The sequence below is a fragment of the Hemicordylus capensis genome, chromosome 2 (assembly GCF_027244095.1).
Source record: "Hemicordylus capensis ecotype Gifberg chromosome 2, rHemCap1.1.pri, whole genome shotgun sequence".
In the NCBI taxonomy this organism is placed as follows: Eukaryota; Metazoa; Chordata; class Lepidosauria; order Squamata; family Cordylidae; genus Hemicordylus; species Hemicordylus capensis.
In genome coordinates, this window is record NC_069658.1 from 110,004,153 (window position 1) to 110,019,406 (window position 15,254).

The 15,254-nt window shown below is 41.0% G+C and overlaps 1 protein-coding gene across 5 annotated transcripts in view; it reads right to left on the bottom strand.

The window, feature by feature from the left end:
- RFX3 (regulatory factor X3) overlaps positions 1-15,254 on the bottom strand; it is a 306,542-nt gene that overhangs the window by 182,786 nt on the left and 108,502 nt on the right. The window lies entirely within an intron of this gene.

Here is a 15,254-nt window from a genome sequence, read left to right on the forward strand (position 1 = left end):
GTACTGAATGGTTTTGGCATTTTATATATGCTATCCATTTCTTGCTACATTACATCATGCACCATTTTTTCTCTTCCCATTCTCTTCTTCTAGTATTGTGTTCCCACATTCATTCAATCATTCATTCACATCTCTAGCCCATCCTATTTATTTATTTATTTATTTATTTACATCTCTAGCCCATCCTATACCCAAAGGTCTCAGAGTGGGTTACAATAAAACCAATATAAAACATATTTAAAATCCAACATCGTAAAATAAAAAATACAGTAAAAAAATACAGGAGGAAGAACCACTTCATTACTAATCAAAGGCCAGGGTAAAGAGGTGTGTCTTCACCATTCTCCTGAATGTAAACAATGTCGGAGCTTGGCACACCTCAGAGGAGAGTGCATTCCACAAGCCAGGGGCCACCACAGAGAAAGCCCTCCCACATGCCCCTACCCCCAGAGGCGTAACTAGGGAAAACGGCGCCCGGGGCAAGCACTGAAATGTCGCCCCCCCCCAACGCGCCCCCCCGCCATACTACATTATACTTAGGTTTTTCCTCACAGGCGCCCGCCGCCGCTGCCAAGCCAGGCCACTGACTGTCCGCCAGGTGCCAGCAAAGCAATGCGGGGGGGCGCAGGCGGCGCGGAAGGGACTGCTCGTGGGGAAGGGGGCACCGACGCGCTCCCTTGACTGCTGCAGCACTGCTGCACTGAGCAGGAAACATTTGTATTAACACAAAATTTAAAAAATAATAATAAAAATTTGGTCATGATGGCGCCCCCCATGTGACCAGAAAAGATGGCGCCCGGGGCACGTGCCCCCCCTGCCCCCCCTATAGTTACGCCTCTGCCTACCCCCTTTAACTGCTGACAGTAGTGGCACTACCAAGAAGGCCTTCCCTACAGATCTTAACTGATGGGCAGGTCTATGTGGGAGAAGGCATTCCTTCAAGAACGCTTTAAAAAAATGCTTTTTCTTTAGCAAATCCATACGTCCTGAATACTTTTCGTATTAACATTTGGCATTTCGCCTCATTTCCTTCTTGTGAAGCACCCATTAATAAACATTATTAATTGTGAAGCACTCTGTTTTTTCTTCCTTTTGTACTTTCCACTTCAAAATACAACATAACATTGTCCAAACTTTGTAACATGTAGGTTACATGCTCTTATAAGTATACAATTTTTACATATTATCTTCATATATTCGTCCTTAGATTTCTTCCTCACGTTACTGTTTAGCTCAGATTTTTCTGTACAGAGAATCTTTCTCTTTTTACTACTTCCATTCTTTTTCCTCCCCAGAAAGGTAAATAAGGCAGCAAACATCTACCCCACAGTAAAATTATTCTTCATCAATTACATGGAGATGGGAAATTGGCATTGGACTGGGTTGGCCACAAATCTATATACTTATTTCTCTTAGACGTGCCATTCCATCGGAAATCACATGCGTGGCAGAACTCTCGCAAGAGTTCTGGACATGTGAGAAGCAAACAGTTTGGGTGGGTGGTGGAGCCACACGCGTGGCAGGAGGTGGTTGGCCAGCCAGAGAAATCGGCTTTGTGTGAGGAGGTGAGCAGTTTGGGCGGCAGGTGGAGTGGCGTGCCCGGCAGGAGGCGATTGGCCAGCCGGTGAGAGGAGGCGGTGAACGACTGAGGGAGCTGCCGCCATCGACGGAGGCTTGACAAACTGGGGGAGGAAGCAGTTTGGGCTGGCAGTGCAGCCATGCGGGTGGCAGGAGGCGATGGCCCAATTGAGGGAGCTGGTGGCAGCGAGGAGGATGGGAGGCTTCGGTGGCTGTGGGAGCTCGTGGTGGTGAAAGTAGAGGAGGATCTGAACCTTGGACAATGGAAGGAGGTGTCGGAGCTTGGCCGAGTGAGGGGGTTGGTGGGAGCAAATGGTACAAGATGGCACCTTCTCTACAGCGACCAATGGTGAGTGTGAATAAGCGAGGGGAGGAACACGGAGAACAGGTACCAGGTGGCAGAGAGGGCACCTCAGAGAGGGTGGTGGGCAGCCCTCCTCTCCGCCTGTCCTGCTGCCAGCATGTCAGGATGGCCCACACTGGGGCCAAGCAGAACTACTATCTGCAGCACAGAGAGGGAGGAAGGGGTGGGGGGCCCAAGTGAGGAAGTGTGAGGGGCAAAAGCACTAAGACTAAGCCAAACAGGAATAACAGGTGAGCACATGGGGGGAACGCACAGGGCCAAGCAGCAAGTGGGGTGGGGGGAGGAAAGGCCAAGCAAAGTCTCCTGATGGGAGACCAAAAGCTAAGTGCACTACCGCACAGATGCTCTGTGCAGGGTCAGCTAGTTCAATTTTATTTCTAGAAAAGCTGACTGGCAGATATAACGGTTAAATTTACTAGCAAGTTAATTTAGAATAAGATTCATGGCAAATAAATAATGTGCTTAAACTGATTGCCTTCATTTTGTTTCTCAAATAAACACATTTAAAACAGAAAAAAGGCAATTATTTCTTTTCTTCACATTCTTTACTAGGGATGTGCACGGAACTGGCAGGGGCCTGTTTGATGGCGGGTGGGAGTAACTTTAACAGTAGGGAAGGGTGTACTTACTCCCACCCCCGCCACATTTTCCCCACCATCGCTTACTGAAAAACTGGTCCATGGGGGTGACAGTGTACCTCCCTGCCACCCCGCCTGCTCCTCAGACCGGAAGTGACAGGAAGTAGCACATGCACGTCAGGCATGTGCACCAGATGTGTGCGCGAGCAAGTGTGACGTGAACACTCACTACTTCCTGTCACTTCCGGTCTTAGGAGCGGATGTGGCAGCAGGGAGGTATGCTGCCATCCTGCTAGACTGGTTTCTCAGCGAGTGTCAGTGGGGGAAACACGGGGTGGGGGCGTGTTGCACCCTCCCCTGCCCTAAAAGTTTATCCCCCGCCTGCCGTTGAACACTTCAAACTGCCCAGTGTTCGAACCTGTTCGGAGGCCCGTAAAAGGGCCTCCAAACAGGTTCATGCACATCCCTATTCAGTTGAAGAATTTTAGATGGCACACATAAAATTAGTTTCAGAAATTATATCACCTTTCAAGAAAAGAAAAGAATCTCTTTGGAAAACAATGGGAAATGGCTGTCTACGGAACACAATTCAAGCAGAATAACTTAGTCGTCTAATACATGAGTTTGTAGTTTGCAGAAGAAAGCAACTGGCAGACACAAAGGGCAAAGCACTCAAACACATTAAGAATCCAATCCATAAGTCAGCTCCAGTGTGCAGCACTGAGGAATGCTGAACTGATGACCACAGCATCCTCAGCCACGACTTGCCTCTGTCATACCTGAGGTCAGGAAATGGCATGGCTCAATTGCCATGCAACAGCCGACAACGTGGCTCTGGCTGGTGGAAACACCCCCAGGAACAAAGAGTAAGCCTTGAAACCCTATTCCCTGCCAGAAGCTGATGCAGGTGCCCTGACCAGCTGCAGCAACAGAAGCAGCTGTTACATGTGCTGGGTGCCTATATATTTCTGAATGAAATGCAAAGAGCTGGTTATTACATATAAAGCCCTTAGCGGCTTGGGTCCAGGATACTTAAGAGAGCACCTTCTCTGTCATGAATCCTGTTGCCTATTAAGATCACCTGGAGAGGTCTGGTTATGATTGCTGCCAGCTCATTTGCTGGTGACTCATGACCAGGCCTTTTCTGTGGCTGGAATACGCTCTGGAATATGCTCCCTCTTGAAATAAGAGCATCTCCTTCACTATTCCCTCTAACAGGGATTCCCAGATGTAGTTAACTACAACTCCCAGCATCCCTAGCTGCAATGCTCTTTGGTTGGGGACAGGGTGGATTTGATTTAAATCAAACTGATTTAAATCACGATTTAAATCACTAGCAGGGTGGATAAAAATCAAAAAAATCCGATTTAAATCAAAAAAATCCAATTTAAATCAAAAATCCGATTTAAATTTAAAAAATCCAATTTTTTTTATTTAAATCGGATTTTTTTTATTTTTATCCACCCTGCTAGTGATTTAAATCGTGATTTAAATCAGTTTGATTTAAATCAAATCCACCCTGGTTGGGGATTATGGGAGTTGTTGTCAACAACATCTGGGAACCCCTGTTAGAGAGAACACTGATCTCCTCCTCTGCTTCCTTTTAGGAAGAATCTCAAGAGCCTTTCCCCCCAGGCTTTTAACTGAAATTTTAAATTTAAATATTTTATTGCTTTTATCTTTTGAGATTATTTTTTGAGATTGACGTGTGACGTGCATGGTGGACACGCGGGCACATGCGCAGTGGGTACTTCCGCTATTTCCAGCAAACGACGGGGGCAAGGGCGGAATACTGCCACGCCCCAAACTTTGTAGAAAAACAGAGTGCCGGAGGGAGGAAAGTGGCAGGAGGGGTGAGTACAACTCCGCCGCCCTTAAAGCAAGACCCCCTCAGCGCCGAACTGGGCCACACCCGAACCAGTTCGGAGGCCTCTAAAATGGCCTCCGGACCGGTTCGGGCACATCCCTAAATATGGCTGCTAAGCCCTGGGGCTAGATGAGTAACTTCTGAACCTCAAGAGCTAAAACACAATTTCTCTACAGTGCTAAATTAATAGGAAGATATTCATTTAGCTCTGAATCCGAGTGATGTGGTGCATGATGGGCAGAGTATATTTTCATTCCCCTCCCATGGTGTATGGGAAATTTTAGATAGGAAATTGGTGTCAGAGAAGTTTCAGCATAGGTGGTCCTCATTATGAGAACGGGGATTCTGTTCGGGGCTACAACTTCGGACAAAAAACTGCGGAGAACAAGACCTTGAGTCAATGGGAATTGGAGGTTTAGGTTCCTAGAGGTTTGAAAAAGGGCTAAAAAAGCATGAAGAAGGCAGAAGTAAGTAAAATAAAGTACCGTACCATGTTCTCCAGGTGTCCAGCGATGCACCACCCCAAACTGCCAATTCCCCGCAAAAAAACTGCAGAAATCACTCCCACGCACTTTTAAAAGAACAAGCCACAAAATGGCTCCGTCCTAGAAAAAGGTGGTTGGAAATGACATTGGAAGTCATTTCCAGACACCCAGGAACCGTGGATAGACAAGGTCAGGTTTCCATTGCTAGACCACGGATATACAAAATCACGGGTGCTGGGGCCCTGGATAACAAGGGTCACCTGTACACATTTCCAGACCGTAATTTCATTCTCCTGACAGTACATGTTAATATGCTATGGACTCTGCTTCCTTCATAGCTTAGTATGCTCTTGGAAGTTAGGATCAAAGAAGAGCTTTTCTTTCAACCTTAATTACATCCCGCGCCCCATCCCCAGATCCTTTTAGCTTTAGAAGAAGTCACCAAAGTATGTATATGTCACTTCCTTATTTTAGGTTGGCCTACTTTGCTACCAAACTGAGAGGCATAGGAAAATCCACATTTGCAGACCCATTCTATAATTCTGAAGGAACCCCCACAAGTAGTAACCCACAACAAAATATTGCAATGTAACAGTTTTGAAAATACTATAAATTTTATATATAATTTTTAAAAGCAGGAGAAAAACACATTATTACAGAAATAAATAAGTCCCCACCCTTTTACAGGGCAGAATAGACAGGGAACCTTGAAAGCAATTTGGGCTTGCAGAGCAGGATTCCTGTTCCATGTGGCTGGAGCTCTACTTAAAGCACATTTTCATTTTCTCACCCTCTTGAAAAATACTCTCGCTGTGCTATATAGTGCTGAAAGTCTTCTAGCCCCAAACCTGAGCATTTTATTGCTAGATAATGGGGGCAGGGATCTTTCTAGTGAACAGGAAAGAGAAAAGGTATCTTTTTTTGTTTCCTCCTTCCTCAAAACATGCCATATAGAATCACAGAATTTGAAGAGTTGGAAGGGACTTTAGAAGGGAGGGAGATTTAACCCCATGATGTGCATATACCAATCCCTCACTCCAGGTTACTACACATAGTTAGGGCTCAAGTAGGTCAATTCTCCTAGCCAGTTTCCCTTTTAAAAAATCTGAACTAACATTTGCAACATTCTGCATGCCCTAGAAACCATGGAACACAGATTCTTGTTGGGCATAGTTTGTTTAATTGAAAAATAGTTATTATTCTGTTTACCTGCATATCCCACGTATTCAGAAACCACTACTTTATTTTTAGGTGGCCCCATTTTACTTCCAGACTGACCGGCATAGGTCCATTCAAGTTTGATATCAGAAGGAATGATTGTGTTACTTAAAAACATACTTTATACTGTAAAGAAAAATGTCAATGCCTGCTATCTTGATTTCCAAAAAGGAAGACTCAGATTCTTTTCATCTCATCACAGATGAAAATAGCTTATCTGTTCATTACACTTATGGGTCACTAGAAAAAACAACACTTTTGCTGCTCCACATTGCACTGTGCCCCCGGAATGCCTGAAAATCGGCCCAAAATTGCCATTTTACCTTTAAAAAGGGGGGGAGCCATTTTGTGGCTCTGAGAAACAAAACGGTGACCGGAAATGACCTCTGCAGGCATTTCCAGCCACCTCTGACCTGCGGATATGCGAGGTCGGCTCCTCCCCACGTATGCTGAAGTCAGATGTCTTTTTCCCGACCGCAGATACATGAATCCACGGATATCAAATCTGTGTATAACAAGGTTTGCCTGTACCATAAGTAAAAATATTTAATGTTAAATATTGTAAGACTACAATTAGATCACAAGCACTTAAGTGTTGCTATCACGTTATTCCCAGGCAAGGTTTCCCCCTCCACATTTACTAAATTTGCTTCTATCAATTCATCATTAAAAAAAAAAAAATTAGAAAAATAATGGTTTTCTCCTTAATGTAAATTAAAGACAAGGCAGACATGTTATCTGAACTAATAATAAAGTGGATGAAGTATGACTGTATTTGTACTTTTATGGCTTAATGCAACTAAGGAAAAACTGCCAATTTCTACATAATGATTTTATAGGACGGCAGTGGTCCCAATTTTGTTCTTGTAGTGTAAAAGTAGTACATCTTTTTAATCTAACACATTTGACAACAGAAACAGTAAAGGCAGTGGCAGCTTTTAGGGATTAAATTTTAAGTTCCATTAGAAGCATGTGATGGGAAAGGTAGTATGACCCAATATTTAATACATTGCAACTGAGGCTTAAACAGGCACTCTCCCACTACTAAAAATAGAGCCCAAAGTAAAGCAAATGATGTTCAACAAACCCTCCCACCCCCCCATCCAAAGTAGAAATCTGTGGAAAAGCTTTGAATTTGCATTTCTCAAACCTGAATGTTACCCAGCAAGAAAAGAAAGTCATGTATTTTAAATAAGTGAATTACTATTTACTTGAATATTATTTTAATTACAGTATGTCACTTCATTCTTTCCTCATCTGTGAAATGGCAGTATTTAAGTCCTGCCTCATAGGTTGTTTGAGAATAATGATTGCAAGGTACTTTGCATACAGGAAGTACTGTAGAATCTATAAATAAGAGTGTGGCACAATCAACATTGTTCATGTGCTTGTTTCATGCAGCAACTGCTGCTGATGCCTTGCTTTGAAGTAATTGTTAGTACCTTCTTTTACAGTGCTCTTTTCAAGTGATATTTGCTTATCTCACAACAAAGGCAGTCAAATTAATCTATTCTGTAAAGCTAAATAAACTCCTACTGTTTTATAATAATGCTGCCCATATGCAAACGAACTGTATATAACTGCAGGAGAGACGTGCCCAACTTCAGTCTAGCCATCCTTGTCTAATGTGACTGTCAGGTGTGTCACCAGCAACAGATGCTTGTTTGACAAAGGACCTTTTTATTCTGGCTAATTAAGCAGTTGGACACACCCGCCTGTTAATGGGTCTGCATTGTACGACCAGCACTAGCTGAATCATGTGAATCTACAGATAAATAGGACACATTTTGAAAGAAGACTAATTAACCCCGAAGAGAGGAAAAGAATATTGCACTAGCCCAGCTGCTGATTGTGACAAGATTAGCATTTCTTCAATTTAAGCAATAGTGTTTAGACTACGTTTTATTACAAAATTTCACTCCCCCAATGGTCTTTGCAAAACTTGTTCAGGGTTATTTAATACGCTCAAGATGCACAGTAGGGATCCTTCTGTCTTCTGTGTCTTACATACCAGAATGAATGGTTTAACAATCTGATCCATCAATTACTTAGCAAATCACAGAGTGCAAATATGCCATCTTAATAGTAACTATTTTTAGCAAGCACTTTCATCAGCAACTAATTTGCTATTCTAAACACTAGAGTTTGTAAAGCCTTGTTACACTACATACACTTCAGCGTCTACACTAAATGATGTTACAGGTTCTTAATTCAATACAGAAAATAAAAGCCTGTAATTTCCTTTCAAGTACACCAAAATTTTTTCTCCCCAGAAAGAGAAAACATATTTATCTGAAAAGTGAACTAACTTGATTAATCTTATGCAAACAAGAAACCTTAACTATATAGTGGTAAATGTCCAGGATTACACACGATGGATTTTTCAGAAAAGTAAAATAATGTCTAAATTTTACTAAATGACTCAGTACAAAGTTCTACATTCCTATTTTATTTGGGGAAAATAAACACAGATGACAGACAATTAAAAAAACACCGTATAAACACTGGAGAACTATTTTACGAATGTGAAAGGAGCTGGAAAAGTTTGGTATTTAATTTTTACATTAAAATAATTGAAAGTCACAAACTAATATTACAGCATTATGTAACCCCATCAGCCTTATGTATACGCATGCACTGAATTTTTGCTAAGTCTCATTTTCGATGCAAAAGCTGACATTTCAAAAATGCACAAAGGTTTATGTAAAAAACCCTACCTTTCTTTTACACATTTTTCATGCTATCTGCAGCTACTGGCTGACATCCACACTAACCATGTGAAGGCTCTGTGTGCAAAGTGGCTCCACAACATTTAGTAATCCAGAATTCCACTGTGTGGGCAGGGGAAGATTTTTGCTGATCTCTCCTTCCATCAGAAGCACTCTTTAACACCCATAAATATGTCCCTGAGGGTCAGGGAAGAGAGATCAGCTAAAAGCGCCCCACCCCCACCAAGGACATTGTGGAGGCACTTGCATGCAGCACTTCAACATGAGGTTAATGAGGATGTCAGTCACAGTTTCTTTGATCTATTACTGCTTCTTGACACCCATGCAGCATAGATCACCACCTCCATTCAAATGCACATCTGGATGTGACTGGTGTCTTTCCACACTGCCCTAACTTGCAACTACATGTAAGCTGATGAGGGCGTTTGGCAATGGGAATGTGCCCCTCTTCTCCAGACATCAATTATCTCCCGAACATTTTTATACCTTTTCATCTTTCACAAGGGGAGGTACACATCGCCAAAGGGGAAATATTGCATGAGGGAGTGCAGTGAAAATATTTGGAGACACACACACCCTATCTCCCTTTATTCAATTATATCCATAACTAAAAGGAAGGGAAATAAACCCCTGTCACAGCACTGTATTTAGCAAAAGGATGCTATGAAACTCACAACCAGAGTTTTTCAATGCAAGTTCAAAGGGCAATAGGAGGTAAAATGATGCAACGTAAGTAGGGTAACACTAGAGGTGGGAAATCAAATCTTCTGTCCATCCCCACTCCCTGATATGGTAAGTTTTCCAGTTCAGCAAAGCAACAGAAAGAGAATAGCATGTGAAGTATACAGCAACAATATGCACATCAAATAACTGGCTCTGGCCTGGAGGTGTCTGCATCTTCCTCATTCTTTGTTGCTTCCTCTCACACACTGAACAAGTAAAAGGGACTGATAGTCTGTATGTAAATTGAAAAACGAAGTTATAGTGAGCTATAGTTCCATGATGTACAAATCTGACTGATCTCCTCTTTTAAAAAACAGGCCCGAAAGATTTCTTTCTGAATATCAACAAAAGGTCACTGAAGAAATTAACATTAACTCCATGATAACACCACATCAAATATTGATACTTTAAAATTGTAATGATATGCTTTGAAATACATTTTCATGCTAGATATTCCATAGTAATCCTCCTGCAAAAACGGATAGCAGTAATGAATACTGGTAATGGGATGTGTACTGGTAACATGAGATGTTGCTGGAATAACTTAACAAAATTGGTATTCTGAAATCAAATGTCCTATGTCAGTTTAAAAACCTGTATTTCTTTCAAACTGAATTTTGAATTATTGATGTTAATCTTAATTATTTTTATTATGCATCTGTTAATACACCAAATACACCATATGCATCAAAGAACAGCTTGTAATTTTCTGGGTGGTTTTACCCAGGAACTTCTATAGGTTGTGGTGGTGTTGTTTTTAATCCAGTTTAAATTTCCCATGAGAAGGGACCAAAAGAGTTATTCTTGAAGAATTAGATGGAAATATTGATGTAGATCTACTCTTTCACCTGCATGTTTCATTTAATCCATTCTGATTATATTACAAGAAAGATTCTCAGCCATGGTTTTTAAGAAAAAGGGTAATGAAGCAAACTGTATTGTCGCATATTTTAAAGCAGGAGATTAAAATGGAACCCAGACTTTCCTGCTTGCTTCAGTTCACAATGGATAAATAGCTAAACTTAAAGAAATAATTTCTCATTTTTATATCAATCATGGTTCTTTATTGCTCTGCAGAATTTACTACTTAGAAACTGAAAGGATCAAGAAAGGAAAGTTCAAGGGTGGTTCAACTCCAGCCCATAATAGAGAATTCTAAGATTTAACTCTTTAATGGTCATGCTACTACGTCCTTCTCCTTTTAATTTACCATTTGAACACAGTTCTTCATATAATGAAAAGTTCTTTATCATCTCATTGGATAACAGCATTCATCAGAGATTACATTCTTCTCTAGTATAAAAGACACCTTCCCATCTCTAAATTCCTGGCTAGGCGATCTTGAGGATGGTCCTGTTACAAGTTCTTGATAAGTCAGTAACATTATAAGCACCAAATCAACATAAACTGTTGATCTGGTTACCCAGATCAACCAAATCAACATAAACTGTTGATCTGGTTACCCATTCATTTCAGGCAGTGGCTCAAGGATCAGCATATTGGTTTGTATAGGCAAAGAGTAGTTATGCCTCATGACAATTTGTCCACCATTTAAATACATTTTAAAAGATAAAGGTCTGAATTGTTTTTGGATTCTAACCAGAATCCATGGGGGTCACCCAGTACTAAACTTTTTGGTGTACATCTGATCCTGTCTCCCTAAGTCTCTTTCCCTAACATGATAATCATTGTCATGCTTTTGAAGGGCCTGTTTCTTCCACACTCCACATTGGAATACATGAAGTCTAGTAAAGTCTTTCTTCCATCAATAGCTGATCTGGATTCACACCTGTAGTAGTTTGGGATAGGGTCCTATATTTCAAAATAACGTAAATATAGCTCCAAACCTCCAAATACTCCAGATTAATACCTCCAAACTCCCCTCAGTTATCTTTTTCTTCCTTTCTCTGAAGGTGCTTACTCCGCTGTCAGAGTAAGCTGAATATGTTCAATTTCATTTTTGCTCTAACTCTTAAGATTCCTGGCTTTGAAAAATTTGATCTATTATCTGTGACTAAAACTGGGCAGTTCCTGGGTGTCAAAGGTCTGTCAGAGATTTTTCACAGGAGGCTGCTAAACTCACTAGGTTCACTTCCAGACATCTCAGAAGTGGTTACTACTATGATCAGTCACTATTACCATCAAAAATATCTGCCTCATGAAGGGTCCTGTAAAGTTCAGATGCAATCAAAACTATGGTTGTCCAAGATGAAGAGGTGCCAGTACTGGGGTCTGCTGATGCATCTGATTTTGGAGACGTTTATTGACTACTTGTTCCAAGTCTTAATCCAGGTGTGTACCCCAAATGTATGTTTCTGAGAACAAAATCCATCACATCTCAAGTTTCTGGATGGGCTACCCATTCTGAAAACTGAATGAAAGAATTGAGGATACACGGGCCAGAGAACAAAAACATATACAGGATGGTATATATACCGTGTATAAGAGTCTATTCACACACACAACTTACATAAATGAAACACACAAATTGCTAAAGAAATTATCTGTGTTCTAGACCACAAAAAAGTGTAGCTGAAGGTCAATTATGCCCATGGTCCTATTACATGTAGACATATAGTCCTTCCAGATCTTTTCTCTTTTCTCTTGCTGGTTCTGTGTTCAAGTTGTTGCTCCAATTATTACTCACAATTCTTCCAGATCTTTTATCTTTGCAAGTTCTTATTCTGAAGGTAGCTCCATGTACAAATGTTGCTCCTTCTGATAGATGCTCCTTGTCCAAAAAAAAAACCCAACAGGTATCCTAGGTACCTTCAACAAATTACGTTAACTTTTTTCAAAGGGGAGTGAAAACATCTGGCAGACGCTGTAGGATATATTAAAATGATACATGTGTTATTATGTATTCAGCTCACTTCTCCTGATGAAGTCCTGTTCAAGCAGGAGGAAACAGGTTAAAATTACCTAGGATACCTGTTGGGTATTTTTTGTGTGCTGGGGATATTGTCCTTTATATTTCACAGGAACATACTCTGACCCTATCACTGGAATGGTAGTATAAATATAGTATAAATCTGCAGTTTCACTTTTGCCTCTACCAATGGATTCAGATCTGGTTTATTCCACTGGTAAGTCTCTTAATTAATCAATATAATCATTAATCACTGCATTAAGCCCTTGCGTTTATTAAGATGCATACAGCTTGATTATTTAATACTTAGTAAAGCTCCACTTTCTATTGCAGAGTATGACGTGTGGACAACGGCCTCTGTCCTTTTCTCATCCTCTAGACAGCAAGTTTTCTGTTTCCATTTTTTTTCTTTCGCATGATGGGATCATTTTCAAAACCTAGCTAACAAAATAAAATATAAAATATAGACCGCCACCCACCCACCCACCCCCAAGTCCTGCTATGCTACTTCATTGTGGTGGAGTGTGTATGTGTTCCTGGGAGGGATGAGCAAAGTATGCTGGGAGGTATACTCCCAGTAGGGTCACCCAAAGTGTGAAGGTCATCCCAACTGCCCAGCAAAAGCAAGCAGGCACCTATACTGGGCAGCAGTGATATAGGAAGGTGCTGGAGATGAACTATCACTTCAGTGACAACAACAAAGGCATCATTTCATACTGCACGGGAGGAGGCAATGGTAAACCACTCCTGTATTTTACCAAGAAAACCACATGGATAGACAAAATAGAATGATTGTTGATGTAGTGCCAGATGATGGGCCCCTCAGGTCGGATGGTACTCAACATGCTACTGAGGAAAAGCTGAAGACCTCTTAGAGTACCAATGGTGCTTATGACGCAGTTAGACTAAAGCCTTTTGGACGTCAAGCAGCTGATGTTGCTGTGTGGAGAAAAAAACCCAAAGCTGCAAAGACCTCATTACAATGGGAATGTGGAACATAAGAAACATGAATATGGGAAAGCTCAACACAGTGAAAGGCAGGGTGGATTTGATTTAAATCAAACTGATTTAAATCACGATTTAAATCATGATTTAAATCACTAGCAGGGTGGATAAAAATCAAAAAAATCCTATTTAAATTTTAAAAAATCCAATTTAAATCAAAAAAAACGATTTAAATCAAAAAAATTGGATTTTTTTGATTTAAATCGGATTTTTTTTATTTTTATCCACCCTGCTAGTGATTTAAATCGTGATTTAAATCGTGATTTAAATCAGTTTGATTTAAATCAAATCCACCCTGGTGAAAGATGAAATGAACTGACTACAGATTGTCATCTTGGGCATCAGTGAATTAACATGGACTGGAATGGGACATTTTCAGTCAGAAAACCATACTGTTTACTACTCAGGACATGAAAACCAAAGAAGGAATGGTGTTGCTTTCATAGTCAAGAAGGCTATAGCAATGACAGTACCAGGGTACAATGCAGTCAGTGACCTACTAATATCAATTAGATTTTGTGGACAACCCTTTAACATGACAATTCTTCAAGTCTATGCCCAACAACTGATGCAGAACAAGAGGAAGTTGATGAGTTTTATGCTCAAGTCCAGTCTAAAATTGACAGAACATGCAAGCAATATGTGATGCTGGTGGTTGGAGACTGGAATGCCAAAGTTGGAAAAGGTAAGGAGGAAAACACAGTTGGACTATATGGCCTAGGAAACAGAAATGAAGCAGGAGAATGACTTATTAGTTTCTGCCAAGGCAATAATCTTTTCATTGCTAACACATTCTTCAAACAACCAAAGCGACATCTATACACATGGACATCACCAGATGGAGTGCATAGTAATCAAATTGATTACATTATTGGTGCAAGGAGGTGGAAGAGCTCAGTTATAACAGCAAAGATTTGGCTGGGGGCCAATTGTGGAACAGATCCCGAACTGCTCATGTGCAAGTTCCAAGTCAAGCTAAAGTGGAAAAACAAAGTTATCCAGCTTCCATGATATGATCTTGAGAATGGACCCACCATTTTCAAGGAGAACATCAGGAACCACTTTGAAGTTCTGAACCTCATTGATAGGGAACCAGAGGAACTGTGGAATGAAATCAAAGAAGCTGTAAAGGACGAATGTGAAAAGGAACTGCCAAAGACCAGGAAACAGAAGAAAGCAAAATGGATGTCAGAACAGACGATGGAAATTGCCAAGAAGAGGAGAGAAGCCAAAGTCAAGAAAGATAAAGACCTCAGGAAGGAATTTAATAGGAAATTTCAGAAAGCTGTTAGAAGAGACAAGGAGCAGTACTACAATGACATCTGTAAAGACCTTGAGGATGGAAACAGACACGGAAAAACAAGGCAAGTTTTCCAAAAGATCTCTGAACTCAAGAGGGAGAATCCAACCTTGAATTGGTGTGTTAAGGGATGCCAAAGGACAGGTAGTTACTGATTCAGAGAAGATCAAACAGAGATGGAAGGAGTATACTGAAAATCTGTTCAGCAGGGACGTCAACATCCAAGATACTCTAGAACAGTGATTCTCAAACTTGGGTCCTCAGGTGTTATTGGACTTCAACTCCCATAATCCCCAACCAAAGTCCACTGAGGCTAGGGATTATGGGAGTTGAAGTCCAATAACACCTGAGGACCCAAGTTTGAGAATCACTGCTCTAGAAGATATTCCCTACTTGCAAGAACCTCTAGTACGGGAAGATGAAGTTAGATCAGCACTCTGGTCATTACCAAGTCGGAAGGCTACAGGAATTGATGGAATACCTACAGAAATACGGAAGGCAACAGAAGAAGAATCAGTCAAGGCTCTAACCAAACTAT